Below are 25,260 nucleotides of genomic sequence, written 5' to 3' on the forward strand. Positions count from 1 at the left end.
GGCTAAGAGTTTGGATCCTGGATTTAGGTTGAATCCTAGCACAGCCCCTTAGTGGCTGATCTTAGAACTTGCTGATCTTGGATCAGCAAGAGCCTCTCTGAGCCTCAGTTTTGCTACTTGTCAAATGCAGTGAATAAGACTTCCGTCTTACAGGCTTGTGGTGAGAACTCTATGTAGTAGTACATGGAGAGCAGTGAGAATGGTGCCTGGCACGTGGTAACTGGAAGTGGAAATGTGAGCTGTCCTGATGATGATGATTATTAGGGGTTAAATTGTGTCCTCCAATAAAGCTGTGTTGAAGTCCTAACCCTGAGTACTTCAGAATGTGGCCTGATATAAAAATAAGGTGTCTACAGAGTTAGTCAAGTTAAGATGAGGTCATTAGGGTGGGCCCTAATCCAATATGACTGGAGTCCTTATAAAAAGGGGAAATTTGTAGACAGAGACCGACACACAGAGAGAGAAGGTAATGTGAAGACACACTGGGAAAAGGCAGCCATGTGACTGGACGATGTGTCTCTAAGCCAAGGATTGCTGGCAACTACCATGGTCTAGGAAGAGGCAAGGGAGGATTTTCCCTAGAGGCATCAGAGAGAGCATGGCCCTGTCCACACCTTCATTTCAGAACTGTGAGAGAATAAATTTCTGTTGTTTTAAGCCACCTAGGTGTTGGTGCTTTGTTATGGCAGCCCTAGCAAATGATGATGGTGATGGTGATGATGATGATAATGATGGTGTTGATGATGATGGTGATGATGATGATGGTGGTGATGATGATGATGGTGATGGTGATGATGATGGTGATGATGATGATGATGGTGATGATGATGATGATGGTGATGATGATGATGATGGTGATGATGATGATGGTAACGATGGTGATGGGGGTGATAAAGCATCTGGCCTGAACACTGACCAAAAACATGGTCCCACGTGTCTGACTACAGATAGGCTTGTGGCATTAATTCAGCGAACAGTGGCATGGTTGTACCTTCCAATTCTGTATTCTAGTGGTGCCTCCAAATGGCACTTGTTGAGAACTTCCTTGGTGTTACACTAGGAGCAGGAGATTAGAGGGTGGTGCTCCCAGGCTAGAGGCTGAGATGGACACTGAAGGAGTAGCTCCTCAGAGATCGAGGTGACGTTCCATCTGCTGCATGAATGTGTTGAGAAGGGGCCCCTAGAGGGGCCCTTTGGGGCCGAGGGCAGAGACTTGCACAACACAGGACTGTAGCCACGGTCAGTGCATGCCAGGGGTTGGAGAAGCATTGTTCGATGTGGTAGTTGCCTAGGGCTGGGGAAGCAGATGCACCTTGGGTCTGGAGGAGTGAGAGGGACAGGACTGAGTAGGAGGTTGGCCTTAATCCTGCACCAGGAAGGTGAGATCCGTGGCTCTGTGCTTTGCGAAGCATCGGGGCTCAGCTATTCCTCCCTCATCTCTGACCTGTGTCCCGACCTCCCTGTGCAGTGCATTGAAAGGAAGTTCACACCGGAAGGAAGAAACACCAAGTTTAAAGGATGGAGAAGGTAACAGCCTGAGTCCTTCCGTGTTGTACAGACAGGGTGTTGTGGTAGAAAGAATGTAAACTTGAGCATGGGATGGTCCTGGGGCAGACTCCTGGGGGGGAACTCCTGCTCTGTCCTTTGCTTGAGACGCTTGGGCAACTTACATTCTCTGAGTCTTAGTTTCCCCACCTTTCCACTTGATCCACTGCAGGGTGGAGATTACAGTGAGATCATGTAGGACAAGGGTGTGGCACCTGAGAGGCCCTGAATAAATGCCGGTTCTTCCCCACTTAACCTTGTTTACACGTGGGACTCTGAAAAAGGGCTTCATGCTACTTGTAAAACCCAGTCGTCAGAGGCAGGAAGAGAGAGTTGGCATTTGGAAAGGCCTGCACTTCATGGAGCAAATACATCACTAACAAGAGGGGCTGGGTCCCCCGGAGGAAAGGGTGAGACGGATGCTGGGGCTTCTGGAGGGCCTTGATAACTCTCATTGGCTGGAGTAACTCTGACACCCTCATTGCTCTCCAGTTACTTAAAATATTGCAGAAAAGCAGGTGAAGCCTCCTTAGCCCTGTGGGTGGCTTAAAAATAGCCCCTGGGCACAGGACAGCCAAGCCGGTTTTCCCATGGCCCTGTCAGCTGACTTGCTGCCCCTTCGCCACCCACTCCTGCCCAGTGATGTCTCCCACGCATCCTCTCCCAGCCACTCTGGCTACAAACCTGGATATTTATTCCTCACATATTTATTTGAGTTTCCACTGCATTCCAGCATTATCGGGGCGGGGGTGGTGCTGGGCAACAGCAGTGAACACAACAGAGAAAACTCCTTGTCCTCATGGAGCTTACATTCCACTGGGGAGACATGCAACAAACAAACATTTAATATGGATATGAGATGCTTAATGGAGAAGAGCTCACCAGAAAGGAGGCTGGAGAGAGCCAAGGGGGTGTGCACTGTCAGATGGGGTGTTCAAGGAAGCTCTCCTTGCAAAGGTGACGTGAGCAAAGACCCAGAGGAACTGAGGGAGTGAGCACGAGGCACTCTGGCGTAAAATGTGTCCCAGACACAGGGAATAGCCATTGCAAAGGCCCTGGGGTAGCTGCATGTGTGGCATGTTCAAGGAACCTCCAGGGGGCCAGGGTGGCTGGAGTGGGGTGAGTGATGGAGGCGTCACTGATGGGGGAAAAGGTGATGGGATGCGGGTGATGCACGACCTTGGTGGGCACTCTGAGGACTTTTGTTTTTACTCTGAGAGGGAAAGGAAGCTCTTGGAGGGTTTTGAGCAGACGAGTGATATGATCTTGGCTCACTTTTTCACCAGGATCCTGCTGTCTGCTGTGTAGAGAACAGGGTGAAGGACAGGGAGATGGTTGGGAGGCTGTGGCATTAATACAGGCAGAAGGTCAAGGTGGCTTTTGGACCAGAGTGGAAGGAATGAGGTGGTGGGATGCTTGGATTCTGGGTTTATGGATTTCCCCTCCATCACTCAGCTCATCCAAACCATCACCCAGCCCCGCTGGTTGTACCTCAGCCATCCCAAGGAGGTTGGGAGGACTTCGGAGGTGCTATTCAGCAAGTCCACTGCGCTGTGAGCTCCTTGAGGACAGGAATGCACCTTCCCTCTCAGGTCTCCCGAGCACCAGCCTGGTGCCTGGCATAAATGTGGGCCATTTGTAATGTTTATTTTTTTTATTAAAAAAAATTTTTTTTTGCCTTTTATACTTCTCAGTATACTTTTCTCATTTTAAATCTACTAACTTGTGAGTAATGTTCAGGTTACCTGTATCATTTGCAGTTTGTGACAGTGTCAGGAAGGAACACTGGTTTTTCACTCCTGGTATAACTTTACATTGGGAGAAACGGTTTATTAAAGCAGTATCCCTGGCCTTTCTCTGCTCCTTTGCTGAGAATGGTGACTCATCGGTTGGTGAATCTGGGAAAAGAGATTTGCCCGTCTTTTTTTTTTGTTTTTCTTTTTGGCCACGTTGCGAGGCTTGTGGAATCTTAGTTCCGCAACCAGGGATTGAACCGGCGCCCTCGGCAGTGAAAGTGCCGAGTCCTAATCGCTGGACCGCCAGGGAATTCCCTGTAGTGTTTATTTCGTAGACAATGAGCCTGTCATTCCCTGGTCCCTAAGATAGGATGTGGAGCCATCTTGGGTGCTCCCAGTGTGCCCCCGTGCTTACCCTTATCAAATGTGTCACACTGATCCGTCATTGTCACTTCCCCATGCTGGTCTCTGAGCTCCTAAGGCCAACACCGTTTTGTCCAGTGTCATGAGCACAGTACAAAGCCCAGTGGCTGCCAGGTGCTCAGGAGGTGCTCCCTGCGAGGGAGTGAAGGCCCCTGGTCCCTTTCATCCCCTGTTCAGAGAGGGTGTGACAGCCAGCGTCAGTTTCCATCCCAGGAGAATGAAACTGCTGAAAGGCTCCCAGCCTACGTGGTGGCCCTCGGGCCTTCTGAAGGGAAAAGCAGACACACAGAGGTGGAGAGGCCTGCTGTTTGAGTCGTCAGCACCCTGAGGGGCCCTTGGGCCGTGGAGTGGTCTCCAGGGCTTGTCTACACGGCACAGCGCGTGGAGAGCTATGTCAGGAGGCTGGGGCACTTGTTGACGGGCCAGCGTCCTCCTGGGCTGGGAGACCCAGACCGATTGGGACGGTGTAGCAAGAAGTTCTGCTTGGCTGGGTTTTGCCTGGATAGACCAGAGAACTGGACAGTCGCGTGTGAGATCACTATGTATCTCCCATTTCCCAGCTCGCTCACATTGATTCGTTTTGTTTTATAACCTCAAGGCCTTTCACCATTTCCTTTTTATTAATTTTTAAAAATTATACTTTTGTAACAGCTTTATTGAGGTATAGTTCACATATTATACAATTCACCCATTTAAAGGGCAGAATTCAATGGTTTTTAGTATATTCACAGAGTTGTGCAACCCTGATTACAATCAATTTTAGAACATTTTCATCACCCTGGAAAGAACCCCATCCATACCTGTTAGCAGTCACTCCCCACTTCCCGCCCCACCCCCGTCCATACTGAAGCCACTTTCTTTCTGTTTAGTTTATGACATACTGATATTTATTTATTTATAATTTATTTATTTATTTATTTTTGGCTGCGTTGGGTCTTCGTTGCTGCCCGCGGGCTTTCTCTAGTTGCGGTGAGCGGAGGCTACTCTTCGTTGTGGTGCACGGGCTTCTCATTGCGGTGGCTCCTCTTGTTGCGGAGCACGGGCTCTAGGCGTGCGGGCTTCAGTAGTTGTGGCTCACGGGCTCTAGAGCACAGGCTCAGTAGTTGTGGCGCACGGGCTTAGTTGCTCCGTGGCATGTGGGATCTTCCCGGACCAGGGCTCGAACCCGTGTGCCCTGCATTGGCGGGCGGATTCTTAACCACTGTGCCACCAGGGAAGTCCCATAACTGGCAAACTGATATTTAAAGAAACAGTGCACGATAGCTAAAACTCAATGATGCTAAATAAATATAGGTGGGTCACCAGCATCACAATGATCACAAAATCATAGAATCCTTTCTTTTTTTTTTACTTTGATATCATTAACCAACCCTCTCCTTATACAGATGAGAAAACTGAGGTCCAGATAGGGGAAATGATTATTATTATTATTTTTTTTAGCGATTCAAGTCAGGCATTTTATTTCTAAAAACCAAAGCTCAAGTGAGGCCGAGCTGATCACTGCAAGATGAACCAGCAGGACATTCTCGCTTCGAATTAGAAAGCCAGGCCTCATCTGGAAGGTGCTTGCTCAGATCGTATCTGTTTTTCTGTGTGGTCATAATCATCCGCTCCCGAACGCCCGCTAGGCCATCTGTGATGGTCTGGGTCTGTGTCCTTCTGCAGCTTCATCTTTCACACTTCCCCTGTCCTCCGCCCCATGCCCCTCCTCCCCCTCCTCCCCCTCCTCCCCCTCCTTCTCCTCCCCCCGACAACTTTTATTCTGAGCCGTCCATCCCCCTCACACTTCCCTCCCTGTTTCAGGCCCCACACCTTTGCTCAGGTCGGCCCCTCCGCCTTGAACGCCTGTAACCTTCACCTACTTGATGAACACCTTCTGAACCTGGGCATCTCCCCTTCCAGAAGGCTGTTCCTGACTCAGCCTGATTCCCGGCAGAATTGACCATCTCCTTGTCGTGGCCCTGCTGTACCTTGTACACGCTTTTGTCCAGGCATCTGTCTGCCTTACTGTTTTGTGACTTCCTGAGAGCAGATATTGTTAAACTGTTATTTTATTCGGAACCCATGGGATCTAGCATAGGATCTGGCACATAGTAGGTGTTCAGTTGAAGATTTTTTTTGAATGAATTAATGAAACCTTGCATAATTCAATTCAATAGACGTTTTACATTAAGGGGACTAGGATGGTGTATTAGTAATAGTGTTAATAGCCTCAGTAACAACTACAGGTGTACCTTGGGGATATTGCGGGTTTGGTTCCAGACTACCACAATAAAGCAAATATCACAATACAGCGAGTCACACAATTTGTTTGGTTTCCCAGTGCATATAAAGGTTATGTTTACACTACACTGTAGTCTGTTAAGGGTGCAATAATAACATTATGTCTAAAAGAAACCAATGTATATACCTTAATTAAAAAATACTTTAGGGCTTCCCTGGTGGTGCAGTGGTTGAGAATCTGCCTGCCAATGCAGGGGACACGGGTTCGAGCCCTGGTCTGGGAAGATCCCACATGCCGCGGAGCAGCTGGGCCCGTGAGCCACAATTACTGAGCCTGCGCGTCTGGAGCCTGTGCTCCGCAACAAGAGAGGCCGCGATAGTGAGAGGCCCGCGCACCGCGATGAAGAGTGGCCCCCACTTGCCACAACTGGAGAAAGCCCTCGCACAGAAACGAAGACCCAACACAGCCATAAATAAATAAAAACAAACAAACAAAAAAAACTTTATTGCTAAAAAATGCTAACCGTCATCTGAGCCTTCAGCGAGTCGTAATCTTTTTGCCATAGTAACATCAGAGATCACTGATCACAGGTCACCATAACAATAATAATGGAAAAGCTTGAAATACTGTGAGAATTACCAACATGTGACACAGAGACACAAAGCGAGCAAATGCTGTTGGAGAAATGGCACCCACAGACTTGCTCGGTGCAGGGTTGCCACAAACCTCAATTTGTAGAATACACAATATCTGCAAAGCACGATAAAGTGAAGCACAGTAAAACGAGGCGTGCCTGTGGTCCCTACGATGTTTAATGGCTCAAATACAAGAGATGTTTTTTTTCACTCATCTGAATATCCAAAGTGGATATTGTTAGTTCAGTGGTGTCTGTCTTCCACATGGTGACTCAGAGACCTAGGCTTCTCCACCTTCGTGGCCCTGCTTTGTGGCCCTAGGGCTTTGTCATTGTCTGCATCCACTGGCAGGAGGGGTAAGTAGCATGCAGGAGGCAAGCTCACTTCTTAGAAGCCTTGGCCTGAGATATGGCCAGCAACATTTTTTTAAAAAATTTATTTATTTAATTTATTTTTGGCTGCGTTGGGTCTTGGTTGCTGTGCGCGGGCTTTCTCTAGTTGCAGCGAGCGAGGGCTACTCTTCGTTGCGGTGCGCGGGCTTCTCATTGCGGTGGCTTCTCTTGTGGCAGAGCACAGGCTCTAGGCACGTGGCCTTCAGTAGTTGTGGCATGTGGGCTCGGTAGTTGTGGTTCGTGGGCCCAGCTGCTCCGCGGCATGTGGGATCTCCCCAGACCAGGGCTCGAACCCGTGTCCCCTGCACTGGCAGGCAGACTCTCAACCACTGCGCCACCAGGGAAGCCCCACAGTGTGTTTGACCACTAGCTCATCACCCCAAAAGGAGACGCTGTACTCACTAAACAGTCACTCCTCATCAACCCCCTTTCCTTGTCTCTGAGCCCCTGGCGACATCTCGTGTGCTCTGTGTCTCAAAGGATTTAGCTGTTTTGGATGTTTCATGTAAGTGGAATCATACAATATATGACCCTTTGTGTCTGGCTTTTTCCCCTTAGCATAATGATTTTGAAGTTCATCCGTGTCAAGGCACGTATCAGTACTTCATTCCTTTTTATGGCTGAACAATATTCCAGTGTATGGCTAGACCACGTGTTGTTTATCTGTTCATCTGTTGATAGATGTTTGGGCTGTCTCCACTGTCTGACTATTGTGAGTAGTGCCTTTGTGAACATTCACATACAAGTGTTTGTTTGAAAACCTGTTTTCAACTCTTTGGGATATATACCCAGGGATGGTATTGATGGGTCATCTGCTAACTCTGTGTTTAATTTTTCGAGGACCTGCCAACTTTTCCAAAGTGGCTGGACCATTTTACATCTCCCCCAGCAACTTGTGAGGGTTCCAGTTCTCCACGCCCTCTCCAAGACTTATTTTATGTTTTTTGGTATTACGGCTGATCTGGCAGGTGTGACGTGGCATGTCATGGTGGTTTTGATTTGCATTTTTCTAATGACTGATGCCTTTGAGCATCTTTCCTGTGCGTGTGGGCCACATAAAGGGACCTTTAAGAGGGTGTGGCAGGTGCAGGGAAGCTCCAGGGACAGTGTGGAGGCCCCGGGCACATGGCCCTGGGGCTCCTGTGTCAGTGCACAGTTTGAGGGGTGGGGAGGGAACAGTTGCTAGAATCTGGAGACAGCGAGGGCACGAGGAGGGGCCCTGACCAGAGCTGAGACTTGGGTTGAGGGTGACAGCCAGTTCGCAGTGACCCCCAGACAGGGAGCAGGGGTGGGGGCTGGAGGGGGGCAGCAGGGAGGATGGTACGTCACTCTCCCCCTCCCTCCTGTCTCCTGCTAGGGCTCCCTGTTGGCCAAAACCATCCTGCAGCCAGAGGGTAGGGGGCCCTTGCATTATTAGTCCCTGGAGGCCAATTTGGGGCGCAGAGAAGGGCATAGTGGAGCATGAGGGACACGTAGCACAGAATTAGTGTCTATTCCAGGAGCCCCCGCTCCCATTTTCCTGTAGTTCTTCAGGTCTGTCCTTCTTCATGTGTAGGCTTCCCCCTGAGACTGGTAGTGAGACGGGCTGCATCCACTTTGAGCACCTTTATTGTAACATCCAGAGGAAGAGAGAAAACACCATTTCTTAAACCTCTTCTAGGAGATTGAGAAAGAGCTTTCCCAGAAACCTCCAATTTCAGGTCTCCTTGACCCAAGTTGGGTCACATGTCCTTTAGACTGATTACTGGCAAATTGCTGGGAGGGTTTTGGACCAGCAGGGCCCACACCCGGGAGCTGCAGGAACACATGCTTCCTGGGAGAAGGGCTAACCCGAATGAAGTCAGGAATGAGGAAAGGTGCTGTGTAGAACCCCACTGTGCCCTTCCCTGGGGATTCCTTGGAACATCTGCTAGACTAAAGCCCATGCTTTTTCCACTCCGCCACGTACCATGCCAGGGGCGAGACCAGAAGCCTGGACCAGGCCTCCTGGAGGGTTTATGCCCTCGCTGCTGAGTCACACTGGGCAGCGTGCCATCTCCAGCTGGTACCAACCATCTCAGGCCTCCTCAGGGTCTCCCAGCCCCTGTCATCCCTCCTGTGGTCCACATCCTTAGTAACGATTCCAGGGAGTGAGGCCCGACTCCACTCCATCAGAACCAGAGGCCCTGAGTTCAACCAGGAGTTCAGGAAATGGGTTTTTTTTTTTTGTAGATTTTGCCACAAAAGACAAAATTTTAAAAATCCACCTGTTGTACGATTCCGTGTGTATGAAATCTCCAGAATAGGCAAATCTGTAGAAACAGAAAGTTAGGCTGTTCTTTTGCCAGGAGTGAGTGGAGTTGGAACTGGGGGGGAGTAACTGCTGATAGGTACGGGGTTTCTTTTCGGGGAAAAATGAAAATGTTCTAAAATCGATTGTGGTGATGGTTGCACAACTCCGTGAATTCTATTGAAACCATTGAACTGTATCCTTTAAACCGGCAAATTGTATGGTATATGAATTATATCTCATCAAAGCTGTTACAGAAAAAAAGGACACAAAAGCTCGGTCTGCTGCTGTTCTTTTTGTTTTATTTAAAGTCAAAATGGATTGCTATTTTATTCCTTAAAATAAAAATTATCTGTGGCTTATACCATGTTTTGTTTTTCCTCTCTCCCTCCCCCTTCCTCCTTTTCTTCTTCTCTCTTTCTTTTCCCTACTTTCCTTTAGATAAGTACCCACCTCCCCTTAGTCTTCGTAGGTTCTGTGGACTTGACCCAGCCCGTATACTCGTATGGACCCATGGGCAATACCCAGCCAGTGGAATGTTCCAGCCCCTGGCCACAGAGTTGAGTTCAAGGATGCACACACAGTCAGAGTCAACCCTGAGACTTTTATTGGAACTATGGGGGAAGAGAGACTTTCCTTCCTCAGGGATTGCTCAACTGTGACTACACATAAACCTGAAGGCCAGTGGCCCCCTGGGGGCAGACCTGCCTGAAATACCCCTGTCACCCGTCCAGGAAGGCAGAACCAGCAGACGGAGACTAGGTCCTCTCTGACCATATCCTTTGAGTGAATCTAGCCGTGCCCGAAGTTACATCCATCCCTGGATTTCTCAGTTTGGTCAGCCCGTAATCTCCACCCTCCTTTTTTTTTTTAAGCCAGTAGTTGGGTTTTCTGCCTCAGGAAATCGGCTTCTGCAAATGTGGGCCCTCCATGCTTAAACGATTCAGAGGCCCCCTTTCCACAGTAATCCCAGTGCCGTGAGAGGGAACTGGTCTTTCCGCCCTATCTCTTGTATCAGAGCAAGCCAGGAGAACCGCTTCCACAGAGGAAGCAGGCTGACGCTGGAGCGTCCTGACCCAGCACATGGAGTCCTTTGTAAGGGCCCCGGATGGTATCTGGGGACCGCCCAGCAGCCTGTCGTGCCCACAAGAATCGGCCTGTGTTCCCCTGTTGCAGGCCTGCCTGTCTGTGTGTGTGCGTGCAGCTGGACATAGACGTGTCCTGGAGTGTGGCCTTTGTACGTGGCATGGGGTCCCCTCTTTTCTTCTCTCCTTTTTTGGTTATATATTGTTAACCACGTGAGTCACACTCATTCAGGATTTTATGTGTTTATAACAAGGGGGAAGGGTACCCCCGTCAGCTCAGGCTGCCACGTTGCCCGAGCGAGAAGTGTCTGATGTTCTTTCTGCTCTGTCTCCCTGGTTCCCAGCAAACACAGCAGTTGTGGACCCGGGCGCTATCCTTCTCAGTTTTCCCCTGTGGCACCTGAGGCTCTGAGGATCCAATGGACTTTCCATCAGATGGTTTGTCTCCAAAGCAGATAGAAGAGGGCCAAATCTCCTGCTGCTTTGGGGCACGAATATTCCCAACCTCAGACTCAGTGCCTTGTGGTTCTTTGCCATTTAAGGGAAACAGAGTTGGGGAAGGTGAGAAGGCTTGATTCTAAGAGAAGTTTGGTTCATACCAGGCCCCAGAAGATGATGCTTAGGGTGACCTACATTTGAGACAGTTGCAAAGCATGAGGCTTGCAGGAATCCATGGCACTGTTTAGCTGGTGTTGACCAGTTGGCAACTGGACTCTGATGGGAAGTGGAAGTGTGCCCGAAAGTCTTGGTATGAGGGTGTTTGTTTAGGTGGTCATTCGTTCATTCATTCAACGAACGTTTGCTGAGCCAGGCACTGTGCTAGCCACAGGGTCCTCTGGTTCCCCCCGAGGCTTCTCCGGAAGAGTGGGGATGGGGTGTGGGGTTGCTTTGTTAACAACTCCGTTGTGCCTGCCTCGGTGATATTCCCAGGGCGTTCCAATCTGGTGAGCATCCTGGATTCGGTGAGTCCAGTGGCGGTGACATGAGTGGTGCCGGGAGTGGACTCAAGGCTGCAGTGAGTCAGCTGCATCCAGGCGTAGCGTCCTGCCTGTGTCGCCTGTCACCTTGGAGACAAACAGCTGTGAAACAGAGAAGATTTAAATCCTCAGTAGAAGGAAAGAGTCTTGACTCTGGAGAAATTTCATTTTGAAAAGAAGTCTTGTAGACATGGGTTGATTCTTCTGGGTTTACAGGCAGTACAGTTCCTAAGAAGCAGAGATGAATTTTCCGAAAGAAGTTTGAGGATTGGGGTTGCCCCAGCAGTGGTGTCATGAGGCTTCCTCAGGGTAGGGCTGCAAGGTAGTTTCTTCTCGGGCTTCCTGTTCTGGAGGTGGTGAACTGGGAAAGCTGGTTTAGGTCATGTGACTATTTCCCTGTAGCTTAAAAGGAACCCCCAGTTTCTCATTTTGACAACTCATACAGAAGTCTTTCTGATGTTCCCTTGTTTGTTTTACTCTCATTCTGATCATGTATTCAGTCAATACGTGTTAACTGAGCACCTGTGAAGCATGTTGCATCATCATGTCACGTGACTTTATTATAGTGTGTCTTAAACACAGATCGCCTCTGCCTTCAGGAATGAGATGAAACCAATGAGTCAGGCCCCTCTCTACAGCCACACCTGCTCTTCCTTTTCTCTGCCAGTCTGTCTTCCTTCTCTTTCAAAGCCATGTTCTTCCAGGAAGCCTTCCTTGTTTTGAACCTGCCCCTCTGTCACCATTCAGCAAATATTGCTTTGTGCCCACTGCACGTCAGCCTCTTGGCCAGGGGTTTGGGGGTCAAGATCAGAGATTTAGAGGAGAGTAAGTTGTGGTTCTTGTCCCGGAGGAACTTCTGGTACTGAGCATGGTCTTGGGAGCAATGTTAGTCTTTGTATGGGGAGGGTTCCAGTATGTTCCTGCAGTTGTATCAGTGTGGCATTTTGCCCTTATTTCCTATTCTTGGGTATACTTAATGAGATTGTAAGTTAGCTGAGGGAAAGTGTCAGCCCATCAAAAAGTACTGTGCTATTATGCTATGTCTATTATTCATTCAACAGATACATCATTCATGTACTCTTCAACTATGTATCCAGTCCTAGAAATTGGAACCCTTGTGCACTATTGGTGGGATTGTAAGATGGTGCAACCTCTGTGGAAAACAGTGTGGTGGTTCTTCAAAAATTAAAAATAGAATTACCATATGATCCAGCAAATCCATCTCTGGGTATATATCCAAAAGAATTGGGGTCTCAAAGAGATACTCAAACACCCATGTTCATGGCAGCCTTGTTGACGGTAGGCAAGAGGTGGGAGCGACCCGAATGTCCATCAGTGGATGAATGGATAAACAAAATGTCATATGTACATATCATGGACCAGTATCCAGCCTTAGAGAGGAAGGAGGGACTTCCCTGGTGGCTCAGTGGTTAAGAATCCGCCTGCCAATGCAGGGGACACGGGTTCAAGGCCTGGTCTAGGAAGATCCCACATGCCGTGGAGCAACTAAACCCGTGCTCCACAACTACTGAGCCTGCGCTCTAGAGCCCGCGAGCCACAACTACTGAGCCCACATGCCACTACTACTGAAGCCCGCACGCCTAGAGCCCGTGCTCCACAACAAGAGAAGCCACCGCAATGAGAAGCCCACGCACTGCAACGAAGAGTAGCCCCCGTTCACCGCAACTAGAGAAAGCCCACATGCAGCAACAAACACCCAATGCAGCCCAAAATAAATTTATTAAAAAAAAAAAAAAAAGGAAGGAAATTCTGATACATGCTACAACATGGATGAACCTTGAGGACATCATGCTAAGTGAAATAAGCCTGTCGCAAAAAGACAAATACTGTATGATTCCATTTATGTGCAGTATGTAAAGTAGTCAAATTCATAGAAATAAAAAGGAGAATGGTGGTTGCTCAGGCCTGGGGGAAGGAGGTATGGGGAGCTGTTGTTTAATGGGTGTAGAGTTTCAGTTTTACAAGATGAAATAATTCTGGAGATCTCCTGTTATAACAATGTGAATATACTTAACACTACTGGACTGTACACTTTTAAATGGTTAAGGTGGTAAATTCTGTGTTATGTGTTTTCTTTTTTTTTAAGTTAATTAATTAATTAATTTATTTTTGGCTGTGTTTGGGTCTTCGTTTCTGTGCAAGGGCTTTCTCCAGTTGCGGCGAGTGGGGGCCGCTCTTCATCGCCGTGCGTGGGCCTCTCACTATCGCAGCCTCTCTTGTTGCGGAGCACAGGCTCCAGACGCGCAGGCTCAATAGTTGTGGCTCATGGGCTCAGTTGCTCCGTGGCATGTGGGATCTTCCCAGACCAGGGCTCGAACCCGTGTCCCCTGCATTGGCAGGCAGACTCTCAACCACTGCGCCACCAGGGAAGCCCTATGTGTTTTCTTTTTTTTTTTTTTTTTTATGTGTTTTCTTTTAACCACACAGAACTTTAAAAAAATGTATCTATCTAGTCCTTTAGAACAGACATGTTCAAAGTACTGAGAATTTTCTGGTTTACAAACCAGACAGGGTCCCTCACCTCGTGGACTTACCTCTGCAGTGAGCACCGACTACATGCCAGGAATTATACCACCACCCCGAGAGTTAGCTACTAACCATCCCAGTCCTGCAAATGGGGAAGTGGAAACAGAGGTGAAACAACTTGGCCAGATCCCCAGAACAAAAAGCATATCCAGGGGTGGGAGGCCTGAGAATCTGGAGCAGGAGGCCAGCCTGGCCGAGGTTGCAGGAATTCAGACACACTGGGCAGAGCCTGGCTCAGCGTGCTGGCACAGGGTGCCTGGGAGCACGGCTTAGCAGGCTGGACATTGTGACAGAAGTATCAGCGCTGGGTCTCAGACATGGCAGAGGGGTCAGCAAACATTTTTCCAGTGAAAGCTCTTTCTTAGCCTGTGGCTTAGAAGTTGCCACTCTGTGTTCTCTGAAGCCCCTCTTCCTGTCTTTTCTGTCTGGTATCCCCTGTGTTCCTCCCTCAAAACCTGAAGCTGTTTCCACCTCCCTCGTGAAGCCACTCTATGTTCTGTATTCTGTACTGATTCTAAACTTTGTGCCAACGTTCAGTGTTGCACTATTGATTTCCCTTTCTGCCTTACATCGGAGGAAGGTGCCCACCTTAAATATGACATCTGTTGAACTGTTGTAGGAATGAATGAATGGGTGGATGGATGGATGGATGAATCTGTCAAAAGAGAGGATAGAGGCATATATTTATTTCATAGTTGTACAATATAATGGGCAGCATAATTAGATCTTGTTAACCTGTGAACCAACAAGTGGGGAATTCCCTCCCTTTATTTATCAGCAGTGCAAATATGCGTGATTTCCAAGCCTAAGTTTTCTGAGCCACAGATAGATGGGAAATTGTGGGGTGAACCCTCACGCAGGGGCAGGTGTGCTTTGATGGATTCTTTGGTCTGAACGAGATGGTTTAGACTTCTCATTTCTCAAATTTACAGCCTTCTAAAGACTGCTCTGGGCTTTCAGTAGAAGAGATTTGAACATTCCTTAGATATACTTTATTTCCTTTGATTCTGAGATGCCTTTGATTGCAACATGCATTCTTGACATCATCACAGCATTGGAGGAGAAAACAGAAGCTCTGCCGCATTACATTTCATTGATGGGAAGACACACTGTGTTCCAGAAACAGTAAAATGTGAAAATAGGGCTGTCCACAAAATGGAAGGAATAATGTGATTCCGAAGAGTGTTGTCAAATTGGGTTGCCTGGGTGAGTTCATGCTGATTGGACCTACTCCAGGGAGTTAGGAGTGAGCTTGAATGGCAAGGCTGGTCTTGCTGGCTTGTCATAGGTCTTTTTTTAGTTCTAGCACTAGGAGAAAAATCCATACAGCAGAGACCTCTCTCCCGAGGCTGCCCCTGCTTTGAAAGGTTGGTGGGATTTGAAGGAAAGAAGTCTTTTGGAGCCAGACAGATCCAGGTTCCACTTCCTAGCTGTGAAAACCCTAGCGAGATGCTCATTCTGTCCTAGCCTCAGTTTCCTTCTCTGTAGAATGGAACAATAATTATACCTGTCTCTTAGAGTTGTTTTGAAGATTAAAGAATTTATTGCTTGTTTAGTGCCTGATACTCATAGGAAGCATGCAGTATACGCTAGCTGTATAATTATTTTTTCAATTATTACTTAACCTATCAGAGCTGTTGTCTCCTCTGTAAGGTGGGAATCATAATAACAGCGGTGCTCTCACTGTGAGGGGCTGGGTCAAGAGTTAGCGCAATCTAAGGTGGCAAAGTGCCTGGTGCCCACACAGGCTCTGCGTGGTGCCTAGTGGGCACTTGGCAGTAGGGACTTCCTTCCAGTGAACACCTTTCCATGCAAAACCCTTTCTATCCTGATTCCCTTTTCCTTGGGCAGGGTGGAGGCCAGGCCATGGTCACAGCCTCCCTGACTGCCCCCGGGGCAGTGACTCGTGGACAACAGGATGAGCAGCTACAGGAAGCATGTATATGGTGCTGGCCTTGCTCAGAAACTGCCAAGTTGGGACCCTGGGCTGCTGACGTCCTTTCTAGTTGTGGGTTGTCACTGGTGGGGCACTTGTCCATCACACATCTGCTGTGTGTTAGCACTTCTCTGGTCCTTGTATGACGGCCGCATCTGGGAGTATTAGTTCTCCGGCGCTTCTAACCCGCCCCTTAGTGGCCGAGAGCAAGCTCTCAGGCAGGAAGTCTCAGCAGTTGCTTGCGGTAGGATGCACTTGGACTTTAATGGACTTGTCAGCATCAAGGCAATGCACGGGGGCACCATCATTGTCTGCTGCCATCTGAATATTCCAGAAGAAGACACAGACTCACAGAAGTGAAGCTCACGGCCCAGAGTCACACAACCATTAGCGGGGAGAACCAGTGCTGGAACAGAAGTCTTCCCGCTCCAAACAGTGTCCCCTTTCCAGTGCTTGGGAAATTCCCCCAACACCGGGCTGCCTGATGCTTCTTCTCCTACGCGGGGAGCACGGGGGCTCTCGCTCACTGTGCTCGCTGACGGTAAACACGCGATTGTTTGCAAGGACCTGGATCGTGCTATTAAAACTGTTGGTAGCACAACAAACCCTAGGTACCTGCAGGTTTCACACTTCACACTTGCAGTTCTTCTCAGGGGACCCCAAAGGAAATGTGTAATTTCTGAGGTGCCACCGACTGAGTTGATCCTGCTTCCGTGGGCTTGAGGAGCAGGCAGCGTGGCTAGTGAGTGAGCCTAGCTGGCCCCCCAGCACAGCAGCTCTCAGGGTTACTTGGTTGTTCTCTTCTCGGCTCACTGAGACTATTTTGCTGGCACTCACTTATTTGAAGATTCACACAATTCTCAGGATGCAACTTTTTAAGATGCTGAGGATTTATTATTCACCTTCAGTACGTAGGTTCGTATGGCACCTGGCACTTTTTCTCGTTATCCGTGAGGTTATTTGGTTAAGGTCTGATTCTCTTAAACACGGGCTCTAAAGCAGAGACCAGGTCCATTTTGCTAACCATTATTATATCCTTGACATTTAGCTTAAGAAACATTTTTTCAATAAATGAATGAATGAATGGATGCATTTTTCCAACAGATGATTCTCATTTATGGGAAGCTGTAGCCAATGGGACATAGCATGCAGTAGGCACTTACTAGATGTTTGTGAGGCAGGTCCGATAATGTGTTCACACCCAGATGAGATCACTTATGAGAGTTCATTCTGTCGTTTCGGTACCTGTCCCCCTGCCCCCACCAGACTACGGTCTCAAGCTACCCAGCTTTGCCTCTGCATTGTGACCCAGTGTGCAGTCCACTCAGGAAACAGGATGTAAGACATGGTTACAGTCATCATGAGTTTATAATCCAGCCAGACAGTGGTTCTGCTCTTTTGGATCGTGGGTCCTTTGCTCTGACCTCTTTGGAGAAGAGAGACCCAAACCATCTTTGACTGTTATTTTATCCAGCGAGTGAGGCAGGGGATGGTCCAGGCGGAAGTTCAGCGGTAACATCATTGTTAGGTAGAGCACCTCAACCGTCCTTGGCTTTCTCAGGGCAGGCTTCTGCCGAGTCTTGTCTGCTTCCTTCTATAGCATACCTTGATTATAACCCTGGGCAGATGGAGGCAGGAGGAACAGCCCACCCCAAGCACTTGCTGGTGGGCAGGGGGACACTGTGAGAGTCCAGAGTTACCTGGTCAAAGGCCACAGGTGAATAACTTGGGGCTTCTCGGGGCAGGTAGGGAGGCAGGGCTTGTTGCTTGCTAGTGGATATAGAAACTAAGAGACCTAGTGATTGGTACGATATCCCCATGACCAACTCAGGTGGACTCTGCGTTCACCATTCAAGAATTGCCGTAGGAGAGGAGGTTTGACTTACCTATTTGAAACAGTCAGAAGATCGTATATCGGGCTTCTCTGGTGGCGCAGTGGTTAAGAATCCACCTTCCAATGCAGGGGAGGCGGGTTCGAGCCCTGGTCTGGGAAGATCCCACATGCTGCAGAGCAACCAAGCCTGTGTGCCACAACTACTGAGCCTGTGCTCTAGAGCACGCTAGCCACAACTACTGAGCCCACGTGCCACAACTACTGAAGCCTGTGTGCCTAGGGCCCGTGCTCCGCAACAGGAGAAGCCCCATTGTGAGAAGCCTGCGCACCACAACCAAGAGTAGCCCCTGCTCACCGCAGCTAGAGAAAGCCTGCGTGCAGCAACAGACCCAATGCAGCCAAAAATAAATAAATAAAATAAATTTTTAAAAAAGAAGGTAATACATCAACAGAGGAATGGATAAAGAAGAGGTGGTACATATATACCATGGAATGTTATTCAGCCATAAAAAAGAACAAAATAGGGACTTTCCTGGTAGCACAGTGGTTAAGAATCTGACTGCCAATGCAGGGGATAAGGGTTCGATCCCTGGTCCGGGAAGATCCCACAAGCTGTGGAGCAGCTAAGCCCGTGGGCCACAACTACTGAAGCCCGCGCGCCTAGAGCCCATGCTCCGCAACAAGAGAAGCCACCGCAGTGAGAAGCCCGCGCACTGCAACGAAGAGTAGCCCCCACTCGCTGCATCTAGAGAAAGCCCACGCGCAGCAACGAAGACCCAGCGCAGCCATAAATAAATAAATTTAAAAAAAGAACAAAATAATGCCATTTGCAGCAACATGGATGGACCTAGAGATTGTCATACTGAGTGAAGTAAGTCAGAAAGAGAAAGACAAATATCATATGATGTCACTTATATGTGGAATCTAAAAAAAGGGTACAAATGAACTTATCTACAAAATAGAAATAGAGTCACAGGTGTAGAAAACCAACTTATGGTTACCGGGAGTAAGGTGGGAGGGAGGGACAAACTGGGAGATTGGGATTGACATATACACACTACTATATATGAAATAGATAACTAATAAGGACCTACTTATAGCACAGGGAACTCTACTCAATACTCTGTAATGGCCTATATGGGAAAAGAATCTAAAAAAGAGTGGATATATGTATAACGGATTCACTTTGCCGTACGTCTGGAACTAATACAACATTGTAAATCAACTATACTCCGATAAAAATTTAAAAAAAAACCAAAAGAAGAAAATAATACAAAGTGGAATGTATTCAGTCAGAATTCATACTGCCTTACCTCGCATAGTAAGTAAAGCTCTGAGCTTTGAAGCCAGGCTGTCCCAAGTTTGAATTCAGAATCTGCCTCCACCAAGTAGCTGTGTGACCAAATGGTACATCATTTTTGTGGGCCTCGGTTTTCTTATCTGTAAAACGCAGACAATCAAAATTCCTTGCAGGGTTGTGGTGAGGATTGAATGCGATAATGAATGTATTATATGTAGGATGAGTCTGGTACCTAGAAAGTGATCAATAGGGGGCACTATTATTATTATTGTTGTTATTGTTATTTGTGCTGTAGGAGTTCAGAAATGGACAGATTGTTGGGCTGGGAAAGTTGGAGAAAGCTTTTTTTAAAAAAAAATTTTTTTTTATTGGAATATAGTTGATTTACAATGTTATGTTAGTTTCAGGTGTACAGCATAGTGAATCAGTTATACATATACATATATCCACTCTTTTTAAGATCCTTTTCCCATATAACCATTACAGAGTATTGAGTAGAGTTCCCTGTGCTATACAGTAGGTCATTATTAGTTATCTATTTTATATATAGTAGTGTGTATATATCAATCCCAATCTCCCAATTTATCCCTCCCCCGCCCTTACCCCTTGGAAACCATAAGTTTGTTTTTTACATCTGTGACTCTATTTCTGTTTTGTAGGTAAGTTCATTTGTACCCTTTTTTAAGATTTTGCATATAAGTGATATAACATGATATTTGTCTTCCTTTGTCTGACTTAACTTCACTCAGCATGACAGTCTCTAGGTCCATTCATGTTGCTGCAAATTGCATTATTTCTTTTTTTCTTTTTTATGGCTGTGTAATATTCCATTGTATATGTACCACATCTTCTTTATCCATTCCTCTGTTGATGGACATTTAGGTTGCTTCCATGTCCTGGCTATTGTAAATAGTGCTGCAATGAACATTGGGTGCATGTATCTTTTTGAATTATGGTTTTCTCCAGATATATGCCCAGGAGTGGGATTGCTAGGTCAGATTGTAGCTCTTTTTTTAGTTTTTTAAGGGACCTCCATACTGTTCTCCATAGTGGTTGTACCAATTTACATTCCCACCAACAGTGTAAGAGGGTTCCCTTTTCTGGAGAAAGCTTCTTGAAAGAGAAGGCACTTCGAGTGGGGCTAGACAAGCTAGGCTTCTAGTAGACAAGAGGAAGATTTGCCGAAATATGTATTCAGGCTTTTTTCTTTAGGTCTCTGGTTTTCTAACTACAGCTTCTACAGAACAGGAAAGAATCACATCAGTAAATAGGAAAGGTGTTTGCTGTGATGTTATGGGAACAAAGAAAACTGTCCAAGCTGTAGCCAGCTGCTGGTGACTCAAGAGTTCATAACATCCTCTATAAAAGGATACGAATCCCAGCATCCGTGAAGTCACTTCTGTTGACTAAAACTCAACACCTATTTGGTGGCTGGCAATAAAGAAGGGCTGATGTACTAAATGACTTATGTCCCTATTTTTGCATGGCATACAGGAATTGCTTTCTGGAATGACATACCGTAAGTCACAGAATAGAATTTCAATGGAAAAAGCAGAAACATGGGTGGATAGAAACTGCGATGCTTGATGATAATGAGTTCTGGTTCACTCTAGCAGGTACTTGCTTTAAATCTTCCATCACTGGTGGCAGGGGGAAATGAGAGGTTATAGAGAAGAGCAAGGGGGTTCATAGCACACGTTCACTCCTCTGACGTGTATTTCTTGAACATCTCGTTGTAGATGATGTGTGTTCCCTGCCCGTATCTTGAGCCCACCCTGGAAGGCACTGCGGGTGGTGCCTGTTCCCAGGGAGGGCTTCCTGCATCTCTGTCTGAGGCCATACCCTGGCTGTGCGTGGCCAGTGAGGCATGGGGGTGGGTGCATAAATGCCCCAGCTTCCTTACCCCAGGGTGGCAGTTCTAAGGTGTGTTCCCATCTCTCAGAGGGTCCCCACTGGGGTTGTGCCCCAGCTGCCTAAGTGGTAACCTGCATGACCTCATGACAAGTTCCCTAACCTCTGAGTTTCAGATTCTTGTAGGATGGCTGTGTGGATTCAACAGACGATAGTGTTACTACCACCACTACTAGTTACTGTTTTGCTCAGTGCTTGAACTACATTATCTAACTAATTCTTAGTGACTGTATGAGGTAGGTACTTTGATTATCCCAATTTTAAAGATGAGGAAACTGAAGTATGAAAGGATAAATAACTCACCAAAGAGCCATAATCTGAGTTCTAACCCAGATGCATTTGTTCTAAGGAGACAACTTTTAATTATAAGCCAAACTGTTAGAGTACAAGGCCTAGCAAGGAAGCTGCTATTATTATTATTAGCAAGTGCCCAGCATATAGTTGGTGCTCCTTTTATTTGTGCAGTTAAAAAAATAATGAATGTCAATAAAAAAAGAAAAGAAAGAAAGAAAAAAAACAAACCAAAAAAGTGAGCACCAGGCCTTGAATGGAGGCAGAATTCTGGATCAATCAATATTTGTGATTAAATGAAAAAAAAAAAAAAAAAAACGGGAATTCCCTGGTGGTCCAGTGGTTAGCACTCGGCGCTTTCACTGCCGTGGCCTCAGGTTCAATTCCTGGTCGGGGAACTAAGATCCCATAAGCTGCGAGGTGCCGCCAAAAAAAAAAAAAAAAAAAAAAAAAGGAATGAATGAATGAATGTTAGTTCCTCGAGATTATAAATGTTTTTTTGTTCTTGGCTCTGTCTTCCCTGCATATAATGAGTCCAAGACAAATATTCCTTGAATGAATGATTGAATGAATGAATGCAAAGTGGAATTTTTTTCTTTTAAGTTACTGGTAGTTCCCTGGTTCTAAGAAAATCATGTTAATTGAAATGCATTATTTATTTGACTTTTACGAAAACCGGTTCCAGAAAGGAAATAGCTTTAAAATCCGAACAGTATTTATCTGTAGGGGATGGGATACTAAAATATTTTATTTTCATGCCTTACTATTTTTCGTGATGGACCTGGATTACTTTCATAACTGGAAAGAAAGAATCTCTGTTTGAAAAACAAAAATCAGTCTCAAAGCATAAACGGTTTCAAAGCAGTGTGGGTGCAGCACTGACATATACGTAGATGCTATCCTAATTCGCGTGAGTTCAGAGTCGAGGAAGCAGGGTGTGAACTGACGTTGGTGTCACACCTCACACAGCAGTTTCACACACTGTCTCTCTGGGGGTTCACGCCAGTCTAGTGACGTAGGTCAGGCTACGATAGTGATCTCATTTCACAAACAAGGGACCCAACAGCCGAAGAGGCTCACCGACCAGGATACTGTGTCCCTGCAGCCCCTCGTGAAGACCCATTAGAGGAAGTGGGACAAGGGTGGAGGTGGATTGGGGTACCAGGGACTCATGTGATAGCTGTCTCTGAGCATCTTCGAGTTACTTTAAGGAGAGGAAGCCTGGCTTAGACTTTCTGAGTCAGACAACCTGGGTTGGAATCCCAGTTCTGCCGCACACTGTCTTGGACACACTGTTTCATATCTCTCAGCATCGATGTTCTCATCTGTAAAGCTGGCCCAGCGTCTTCTTGTGAGGGTCAAATTGGCACCAAGTAGTGTGTTTTCTGCAAGAGGTGGCTTTGCTGATTGTCATCACATCTCTTCTGTCTGTGTGCAAGGCTTTCATTTTTCCCAATTGTGTTGATACTCATTGGTGTCCATAAATTAGCGTTCCCATGTGTATTCGTCAGGTTTTGCCGAGTAACAAAAACCTCAGAACTGCAGTGGCCTGCTTGATGGCAGGTGTTTATTTTCATGGGTCGTGGGTCAGTTGTGGTTTGGCTGATCTAGGTTGGGCTTGGCTGGCTCAATGCTGAACTTCAGGTTTGGTTCAGATCTGTTCCACGTGTCTTTGTTGCGGGGTCCAGGCTGAAAGGCAGCAGCTGAAAGGGTCTGGGGAGACATAGTCCTCTCATGACACATCACAAGAGGGCAAGGGATAGACTTGGGACCAGCATAGTGTCATTTCCATCCGAATTCCATTGTAAACAAGTCAGTGGTCCAGTCCAGAACCCAATGCTGCATGGAAAGAACTACCGCCCGCTATAGTAGGAAGGACTACAAAGACACAGGACCAAGGGCAGGGATGTACAATTCAAATTCAGGTTGAGAGTGAAGAATAGGAGCAGTGATCCAGTCTATACACTGTCTTAGCTTGTTTGCTTGGGTGAAGCAAGGAAAGCAAAGGACAGGCAAGGTGAGGCGTGGGCTGGGAGAGGCATTGCTTATTTATGCCGGTAACAGGGCCTTGTTTTTCATGTACATATAGTGTGTAAAGTTATGATCAGGAGGTGAATGTTATGAGAAAATCATGGTCTGTGATTCTGGAGGAGAGCATATGTTTTTGCTTATGCCAGTACCACCCTGTCTTGATTATTCCAGCTTTGTAGTAGGTTTTGAAATTGGGAAATGTGAGTCCTCCACATCATTTTGGCTATCTGAGTTCATTGTATTTCCGTATCAATTTTAGGATAAGACTGTCAATTCCCCATCTAACTTAAATGTGTGATTCAAAGTTCGGGAAGATTCAGTCAATCACTGTTGGCATCTAAGGTTGAAGAAGGTGGTTTGATCATTTATCCAACAAATGTTTATTAATATTGTGCTGGACACCACTGTGTGGTTGGTGCTGGGGATACGAGAAAATCCAAACACAGTCTTTGTATCACATGGCTTATTATCAAATCAAATCAACATATGTTTGGATCAGTCTTCACATGAATGAATGCATAGTTAAAAACAGATAAATTCTGTAATCTAATCTAGAGGAGTAGGAAGAGTTTCCCTGAGGAAGTAAGATTTAAAGAAGTATAGGAGTTAACTAGCCAAAGTGAGAGAGGAAACCTTACAGGCAGAGGGAACAGCATGGGCAAAGGACCTGGGGCAGAAGGACCGTGGAAAGTTGCAGGATCTGAAAGAAGGTCATGTGGTTGCAACAGTGAGCTGGGGTGGACAAGATGAGGTCAGAGAGGAGGGGGGCAAGAGTCAGACTGTGTTCAATCATTTTTATCTGGAAGCACTGAGAAACCATTAAAGAATAGATGCTATTTTAGCTGAGTGACTGTTAAGCTAGAGGTGGAGGGATGACACAGATTTGAGTTTTAAAATTTTTATTCTGCATATTAGCCAGTCGTATTTGGATCTGGATTTTTTAAAACAAAAAAACTGTTAAGCATTTTTAACATTTATGAGGCTATTAGAAATTTGAACATTGGATATTTGGTGATATCAAGGAATTATCTTTTTAGGTGTGGTAATGATGTTGCTGTTATATTTTTGTAAAAGACCTTATGTAGCGATACGTGCTGCACTATTTTTTTTTTTATAAATTTATTTTATATATTTTATTTTTGGCCGCGTTGGGTCTTCATTGCTGCGCACGGGCTTTCTCGAGTTGCGACGAGCGGGGGCTACTCTTTATTGCGGTGCGCGGGCTTCTCACTGCTGTGGCTTCTCTTGTTGTGGAGCACGGGCTCTAGGCGCGCGGGCTTCAGTAGTTGTGGCTTGCGGGCTCTAGAGCGCAGGCTCAGTAGTTGTGGCCCACGGGCTTAGTTGCTCCGTGGCATGTGGGATCTTCCTGGACCAGGGCGCGAACCTGTGTCCCTTGCATTGGCAGGTGGATTCTTAACCACTGCGCCACCAGGGAAGCCCCTGTGCTGCGCTATTAATGACGGAATTAAGACGCCTGGAATTTGCTTCTAAAAACTAACATGGGGAGGGGGAGGGATTAGGGAGTGGATGGGGTAGGACTGATTATGAGTTGATGGTGATTGGGGCTGGGCAGTGGGAATCTCTGTGTTTGTGTCTGTACAGAATTCTGCATAATAAAACATAAAAAAAGAAAAAGATTGTTCTGGCTTCAGTGTAGGGGAGCAGATTTCAGAGGGAGAAATGGTGATTAGGGGAGACCAATTAGGTGATAGTTGTAGTAGCCCAGGTGAGAATGATGGAGGCTTGATCCAGGGCTGTGTCAGTGGAGATGGAGAGAGAGAGACAGGTTGAGAGATATTTAGGTTCGAGACATGTGACTTAGGGATGTGGAGATGGTGTGTCAAGTGTGTCCCTAGGTTTCTGGCTGCAGATGGAGGTACCACTCTGAACTTGGGGAAGGACCCAGCAGGTCCCTTGGCTTCTCTTGTTTTCACACCCCCACTTCTGTTTCCCCGCCATCCAAAAATATTGAAGCTGTTCCCTTATGTGAAACCTTTAATCCCAGACTTCCTGTGCTCTGTGCACTCAGCAATTAATTAAGCTTTGGTATGCATGAATTAATTAAAATCCTCTCTCTGTTTCCGAGGGGCTGTCCTGAAATATGTAGGTTCATATATATCTACC

At 46.9% G+C, this 25,260-nt stretch overlaps 1 protein-coding gene across 2 annotated transcripts in view; it reads left to right on the forward strand.

Moving 5' to 3' along the window:
- Positions 1-25,260, forward strand: part of ASAP1 (ArfGAP with SH3 domain, ankyrin repeat and PH domain 1) — a 355,895-nt gene that overhangs the window by 14,734 nt on the left and 315,901 nt on the right. The window lies entirely within an intron of this gene.

This window comes from Balaenoptera ricei, chromosome 17, assembly GCF_028023285.1.
Source record: "Balaenoptera ricei isolate mBalRic1 chromosome 17, mBalRic1.hap2, whole genome shotgun sequence".
NCBI classification, from domain to species: domain Eukaryota; kingdom Metazoa; phylum Chordata; class Mammalia; order Artiodactyla; family Balaenopteridae; genus Balaenoptera; species Balaenoptera ricei.